Here is an 8401-nt window from a genome sequence, read left to right on the forward strand (position 1 = left end):
TCACCACTCACACCACTGGTCCTGAAGGGATCATCCGCCCTGGATTCCCTGTGTTTCCAGTTCCTATCTGTACCAATGTACATCCTCTGAACAGCATATTTCTATACCTTAGTTTTTATACCACCCTTTCCATAAGCCAGTATCTGCTCTGGAAGCCACCTTGCCGATTTCAGGATCAGTAATGCCAAGTAATCATCTCTCCACCGTGAAGTGACTTTTTGGCGGGCTTGCAAAGACAGGTGGCATTGCACTGGGACTCCACTCCCACCCCTTTGTTTTAACGAATATTGACCCTTTTTGTGGGAAACAACTCCAGAGCTTGTCTCTTCCTAACTCATCCTGGCAATCCTGAAGGCGTGGCGAGAGCTCATTCATAGAGTTGGCAAGACGCACTTGCCACTGGTGTGTGCAAACCCCTGCAGCAAGGAGGGCGATGGATGCTCGTGGCCAACAGCCGCTTACAAAAGTCACAAGGTAGTCAGTACTCCTGGGACTCTGTGATCACAAGCCCAGCTCCAACAGAAATGATTCGGGATAAAAAGGACGGGGTGGGGTGGGGTGGGAATGGTGGGGGGGCGCTCAATGGGAGAAAAACCGCTCACCTCAAAAAATTCAGATTTTCACATGAAACTTTTTTACAAGATCCTTTCTAATGTAAGCATTAATAACAGGTCATATTAGCTTTGCCCCCCAAATCAGGAAATAGTTATTGTAATTCAAAATTAGAGTACACTATTTTTTAGTTTTCGGTTGTTTGAGTTTTTTAACATACAAATGAAGCACCACACTGCTTGAAAGTCTCCACACAGAGTCTGCCCTGGAGAGCAATTGGTGGAAAGTATCTCAATTCTCCCCTAAGTTTCTATTCTTTGGCCCAGAAATCCCAACCTAGGGGGTTTAGAAGGAACACCGAGGCACAACAGTTAAGGGCTCAGCTAATAACCAAGAGGTTTAATCCACACAGCAGCTCCTGTCATGCCATCTGCTCCTGTCCAGATCTGTTTCTGTTGCCAGTAGGCACCACAGTTGACTGGCGGCTCCCAGCACCCTACACGACAGAGGACCCTGCCCATGGGGTTGGCTTCATGGTTGCAGATAGCCACGTCTCTCTCCCCTGGGACCGTTGGTTGAGCTCAAATCCTTTGATTCGCAGAGGAGCACGTACCCATCGCACCTCCAGGGCTCCTCCCTCCAGAGATCACCACCTAGGAAACCCGATGGACCAGTCTGACTGCCACACAGGCTCTATCTGAGTCCAAATTCTAACAACACACTCTGGAAGTCATCAGATATGTGCTCAAGTTCATGTGTAAGAGCAATTTATCACGGTTACTCACTACATGTGAAAACTTTGCAACCTAAAAGAGTCATTCATGGAGAATTAAGTAAATGAAAGTGCATCCATATTATGGAATACTTTGAAGCAGATACAGACAATGAGACATTTGCTAACAGAGAAGTTGTGTTCTATATAAATGGTTTTTCAAAATCAGTTACAAAAAATGCTGTGTAGTATCCCATTTTGAGGACGACTCCAACGACCTAAAACGAGGTGCTAGTCCAAGGACTCCATCATGGTTATGGCGTCAATCAAATACTTAATTTCTAATTTTTATTCATTATCATTCAATTGTCCTTTAATATCAGTATCTTTATAAATCTGATCTTTATTTACCTTTAGAGGCTGAAAACATGACATAAGAACTTCGATATATGTCCATGTACGTATATATATATATAAAACACAAACACAATTCATAAACCATTCCTCCAACAGTGAAGACTTGGACTGTGCTGACACTGCCCTGGTAGAAGGATCCGGACCGTCCTGCAAACAGGCGTCTGTTTCCAGTCAGACACGTCTCTCGTGAGAGCTGTGTATTGCTCCTTTTCTTCTTCTCGGCACACATGTCGAGGGGCATCTTCCTGCTTCCTGCACGTGCCTGCGGACTTTAATCAAGGGGTCAGCTTTTGAGTCCATATTTGCAAGCAACTGAAGGCCCCAATTTGGTTTAGAAAGAAAACTTCCCCTAATCTTCTTATTGTAAATTATTTGGACACTTCCCTTCCTTTTCCTCATTGTTTCTTTTTCAGCATGGTTTTCCTTTTCAAAATCCATTAAATCCCGATCTGTTAATCCCCCTTCTTTGTGATCTCTGAGCTGTTCCACACTGATGACATCAGGTCCTAAAATTAGCCTTCTTGCCCTATGGGCCATTTTTCCACTGACCTGCTTACATCCTATTTTCCTGATCAAATGCGTGGGGCGCCTTCACATCATTCAGCAATTTTTTTCTATGCCCCCTGCATGCTTTTTCCTGTATCTTCCTCCCAGGAAGATGCTAAGTTTTGAATACACTGAAAGACACTAATGATTAAATGTACAAAAATGAAAAACTGATGGCAGTTTGGTCGAACATGTCATAATTAAGGGACTAACTGTATGAGTATGTGGAGGCAGTTAGGCAATCAGAAAGCTGCTACAAAATTAAGATCAAGTAAAGATTCCAGAGTACAGGATGCTAAAACTTGGAATGCAAGAGAACCAAAAAGTTCGGGTCTGATCGAGGCTGGTTGAAGCCCCAGACCATGGCTCTCAGATACCCTCAGATCTGGGAACTGGACTCTTCCAAGTGTCTCAACCTTCAGCCCAATAATAGTCCAGCCTATAAGGTGAACAGTGACTTGCAGGGAGGCCCACACTCCTCAGCACAATCAATAATCCGAATGAGATCAAAAGGACAGCAGGTGCCCAGGGATAAAGCTGAGAAGTCAAGAAGAGTTGGGGAAGGAGAACAAATGGAAAAGAGAAACACAGGGTGACTGGGTAGGGGGAGGAGTGCTGTTACATTATGGGTCTTTCAATCAATGTCACTGGTCAAAAAGTATATGAACTGTTGGCTGGAAAAGCAATTTGCTCTGTAAACTTTCACCCAAATCATGATAAAAAATTTTTTAATAAAACAAACAAGGACAGAGAAGTTGTTAAACAGGAATCGTTTAATGATGTGAATTCATAAAGAGAACATGATAGCTGTTACCAAAAATACAAATGTACTTAAGGGAGATGATTAAACAAATGAGAGAATCCAGGTGCTAAACTGTCGGTTCAGATAATTAAAAACCATCAGCTGTTTCATGAAATAATGATCAGGGTCAATGGCATCGAAATCATCATTCCAAAAAGCAATTATTAAGTTAAAAATAGCAAAGAAGCAATAAGTCAGACCTCTGCAAACCATGCTTATCCTAATCCCCAGTGATTGTGCTTGGGCTTTCTACTTTGTGGATAAGCAGTGATTTGCCCCACCACCCAGCTTTCTGAAGTGCTGCTTCCCTATGATCAAATAGCCAGAAGTAGGGGAGTAAAGATGAGTGATGTGTCAAACGTTCAAGATGCTATAAGGCAAGCCCATGACATTACAAAAAAAAGTCAAAACACAAGATGCATCCCAAAGTCAGAGAGATGCCTTTTAAGGTGAGCGTCCAATTGGAGATTTAATTGGGTAGTGTGTACTCGCTTTTGCCCTCTTCCCCACACCTGTGTGAGGGTGCTTTTAGAAGAGTCTCACTGTTAAAGGAAGACATTGAGTTGCATGTTCATCTAATATTGCTCATACGTTCAGAAATATTAAAAAGGGATGGAAAAACATTGTCCAGTTCAAGTTCTCATGGGGCAGGTGAGGGGCCCCAGGTCCAGAGATGAAGGTGTACTTTCCAAAATGACACAGTTGCACTAAACTAAGATTAGACCCAGGACTCTGGAGTTCTGTCCGTGGTCCATGTCAACTGCTTTGATCATTCACACAAGCAGCATCCTTGAGCCACCTAGAAGAGTTTTAGCTTCCCAAGCATGATCATTGGAATTACCTGGGGATCTGGTGAAACTACACATCCCTGAGCTCCATTTGTAACCAAATGCATCAGAATCTCTAGGGGTGGAGCCTCTGTGAAAGGTGTGACCACGTGCTGAGTTCTGACCAATAGAATCTTAGTCATGGCTGTCAATGACAAATCTGGCCCATGACCTCCTCCATACTTTATCTTCAATGCTTTCACCTAACAGCGGAATGGATAGGTCTCGAAGGGCCACTGTGAGAAAAGTACCTTCAGATGACCCCCAAAGAGCATCTCTTCCCCTCATCCCACACTCATCCTGGACAGTAAACTAAGCAAGAAGTAAGCTTTTATTGGATTAAGTGTCTGAGATTGTTATAGAGGGTATCCCACCATGTCTAACAATACCCCAGGCTTGTGTGGGTCCAGCATTTCATGTGGGACAGACAGGACAAAGATTGGCAGTGGTAGATCTCTTTTGTAAACGTTTAGACTTCTCATTCCCTGCCAACCAATGTCCCCTAGACCTCGCGGCTAATATTTCGGCCCTCTGACATTCCTTTACCCCTACACACACACACACACACACACACACACACACACACACACTACCTCTACACATTTACCATCCTTAGAACCTTAATCTGCATGTAAGAATGCTAACTCATATTACAGAGACTAAGTGAGAGACAGTATACCTACTTACCTGATGGTTTCCCTGGTCTAGGAGTGGCCTTAAACATATTTCTCATGAGGAATTTTAGTCTCTTAATCAGTGGCATACCTTTTACCCAATGCACATCCTACTTCTTAGTAAGACTGCAAATTCTTGCCTTGAAGGTCTTTGTATCCCAGTAAACAAGGCTGGTGTGAATAAACAGAATTTAAAACTGTACAGAAACACCAGATAGCGAAACAAGATTAAATGGTTTTTAAAAAAGGAAACTCCACGGAAGGTAAAAGGAAATATAGGAAAGAACTAGGAGGCAAAAGCTATTTATAGAGGTATAGGTAAAGGTATGTATATATGTAAATATATTAATTTATAATGCTAGGGATATAGATCAATGTACATATATTTATATGTTAACTGTTAAGATAGCAGACAGACTTAGGGCCCCTACTTAAGTCTTCCCTCAACATGAACACTTTGTTCTAATACCCTGTCACACTGTGATACTCACCTTCCAAACACTATCACTGAAGATAAAATGGGTACATAAGCAAATGTGGTGAAGAAACTGGATGGTGCCCGGCTATCAAAAGATAGAGCGTCTGGGGTCTAACAGGCTTGAAGTTAAACAAGCAGCCATCTAGCTGAGTGCAACAAAGCCCACATGGAAGAAGCATGCCAGCCTGTATGATCATGAGGTGTTGATGGGATCAGGCATCAGGCATCAAAGACCCAGAAAAAAAAATCTTATCAATGTGAGTGAGCGGGAGTGCGGAGTGGAGACTCAAAGCCCATCTGCATACAATACAATTGGACATCCCCTTACAGAAGGGTCACAAGGAAGAGATGAGCCAGTCAGGGTACAATATAGCACCAAAGAAACATACAACTTTCCTCTAGTTCTTTAATACTTCTGCCTCCCCCACCACTATCATGACCCCAATTCTACCTTACAAATCCAGCTAGACCAGAGCATGTACATGTACAGATGAAAGCCCTCGGCACATGGAATCCAGGACAAATAAACCCCTCGGGAATGCCAGTGGGAGTAGCTATTCCATGAGGGCAGGGGAAGGGGAGAGAGAGGGAGAAAGGGGGAACTGATCGCAAGGTTGGATATATAACCCACACACACCCCCGGGGGACAAATGATAGAAATGTGAGTGAAAGGAGACAACAGATGGTATAAGATAGGAAATAACAAAAATAATATATAATTGATCAAGGATTCACAAGGGTGGGAGTGTGGGGGAGGGAGGGGGAAAAAGAGGAGCTGATACCAAGGGGTAAAGTAGAAAGAAAATGTTTGGGAAATGGTGGCAGCATATGTACAGTTGGGCTTAATACAATTGAATTATGGATTCTTATAAGATCTGTAAGAGCCCCCCCCAATAAAATGATTAATAAATGATTTCTTTTAAAAAGCATCTCCACATGTTACAGAGCAGAACTGCTGCACGATGCTGTCTTTCTGCCGCTCCCTCCCCACCACGGTGTTGCTCATTAGGGAAGTAAGTGCAACCGGAGAGCAGGATCAAGTGGGAAGGCACAGAAAATGAGTCCGAAGACAGGACCAGCTCCGTCAACGGTATTCCGGTATTCCTCGGCTTCTCGCTGTGCTGACTAGCTGGCCCTCCTCTGCACCGTGTCCACAGGATTTCTTGGGCATAGTTTTCATCGAACAGACCACCAGGCCTTCCTGCTGTGGCACCACTGGTTGAACTGGAAGCACCGACCGGCAGGTTAGAGTCCAGTGCAAACCAGGGAGTATCAAAAAAGATAAAAATAAACACCAACCCCCTGCCAGCGAGTCCATTCGGATTCATAGCAATCCAGTAAGATGGGGTAAATTTGCCCCACAGGGCCTCCAAGGCGGTAAATCATTACAGAGACAGACTGCCACACCTTCTTCCCATAGCACAGCTGACAGGTTTGAACCACCAACCTTTCAGTTAGCAGCCAAGCACTTACCCACTATGCTACCAGGACTCCTTAAACAAGAGAAACCAAAAGCAACACCAAATCCACTGCCATCAGGTCGATTGCAACTTACAGCAGCCCTTCAAAAACTCACTGCCACTGAGTCAATGCTGACTCATGGTGACCCCACCCCAACCCTTCCCCGGTGGGTTTCCAAGACTGTAACTGTTTATGGGAGTAGAAAGCCCAGTCTTTCTCCAGTGGAGCTGCTGGTAGTTTTGAACTGCCAACCATGTGGATCACTGCCCAATGTATAACCTACCATCAGGGCTCCTACAAGGCAGAAAAACTGCTCAAGGTTTCCAAGATCGTAAATCTTTATGGGATCAGATAGCCTCAGTTTTCTCCCAAGTGGGTAGCTGGTGGGTTTGAGTCACTGACCTTGCTATTCACAGCCCAACTCAGCTCACTGCACCAGAGCACCCGAACATAAAAATAAGATTCATTTCTCCTGACACGATACAGAGGAGATGAGATTTCAGCAGATTTTACATTTTCAAAAGCCATGGAAAAAATGTATTAGCTGAAGGAGCAGGATGAGTAATGAATAAACAAGTCAAAGGGCGGGGTGGACTTCAGTGGGAAATGAGAGGTTGTGGGTGTGAATCTCAACTCTCCCATTCTGGGAGGGCATGTCCTTGGGCACAGGGTGTCCTGCCCTCTAGCCTGAGATTCCTCATCTAGACAGTATGTGATGGAGGCCAAGCTCCAGAGAGGTCCTGTAAGGATGAAACAAGCTTATGCATGAACAAGGCCCAGCACAGAGTAGGGTTCTATACATCACAGTTTCTACTTTGAAGGCTATGTGCAAGAATAACATGCATTCTTCAGCTTTTCCATACTTTTTCCAACCACACACACACACACACACAAACCCACTATCACAGTCATTTCCAACTCAAGCAAAACCAAACCCCGAAGCCATAGAATTGATTCCCACGTAGATCAATCTTACAGGACAGGGTAGAACTGCTCCTGTTCCAAGACTAATGTTTACAGGAAAAGAAAGCTCCATCTTTCTCCCCGGGGAGCGGCTGGTGGTTTTAAACTGCCGTCCTTGCAGTTAAACAGCCCAACTTATAACCATTACTCCACCAGGGCTCCTCCGACTCATAGCAACCCTATGTAAGACAAAGTAGAACAGCTCCTTAGGGTTTCAGAGACTGTACATCTTTATGGGAGCAATCTTTTCTCCCAGAAAGTAGTTGGTGAGTTTAAACTGCTGACCTTGCAGTTACATTCCAATGCTGAATACCCAGTGCCACCAGAGCTCCTTAAAAATGTCCAAGACACCTCTAAAGCCAAACTTTCAGAAGACTATTAACTAATAAGAAAAAGGATAAACATTTCCTCATTAAGTGCCAGCGGATTCATTATCCCCAACATTCGGGACTAGCAAATTAGGCCACTAGGGTCTTTTCTCCTCTGCAGAAAAGTCTTTGGCAAAATGTCTTACTGGGGAAAAAAAAGGAATTAAAAGTGGGAAGTGTCTTCTGACATCCTCTAGCTGTGCCAGGGGGGAAGAAAATCCAACTCCACACCAGTAACACCCAAGGCTAATTTCTAGGAGACTGAAGTCAGACATGACCCACCCTCCAACCTTCCTACCAATTCTGACACCAACAGGCCCTCCCTCGGATCTCTTATTTTTCAGCTGGGTTCGATCATTTATTCCAATGGCTACGTAGACGATATTCACGATTAGGAGGTTTATTAAGGATGTTAGCAGGTTACAAAAGCTCAGGATACAGTTACTCAGACAGAACAACTTTCTCGTCAAGTTTTACTTCCCATGCCTCTTGCTCCTTCTCTTACAAAGTCCCATGTTTCCAATAAGACTGGAGCCACACAAAGAATCCCACTTCTGACACCACGTCTGGAGCCATACAAAGAATCCCACTTCTGACACCA

The sequence above is a fragment of the Echinops telfairi genome, unplaced genomic scaffold (genome assembly GCF_000313985.2).
Source record: "Echinops telfairi isolate 266 unplaced genomic scaffold, ASM31398v2 ScPeMD7_23;HRSCAF=83, whole genome shotgun sequence".
Classification (NCBI taxonomy): Eukaryota; Metazoa; Chordata; class Mammalia; order Afrosoricida; family Tenrecidae; genus Echinops; species Echinops telfairi.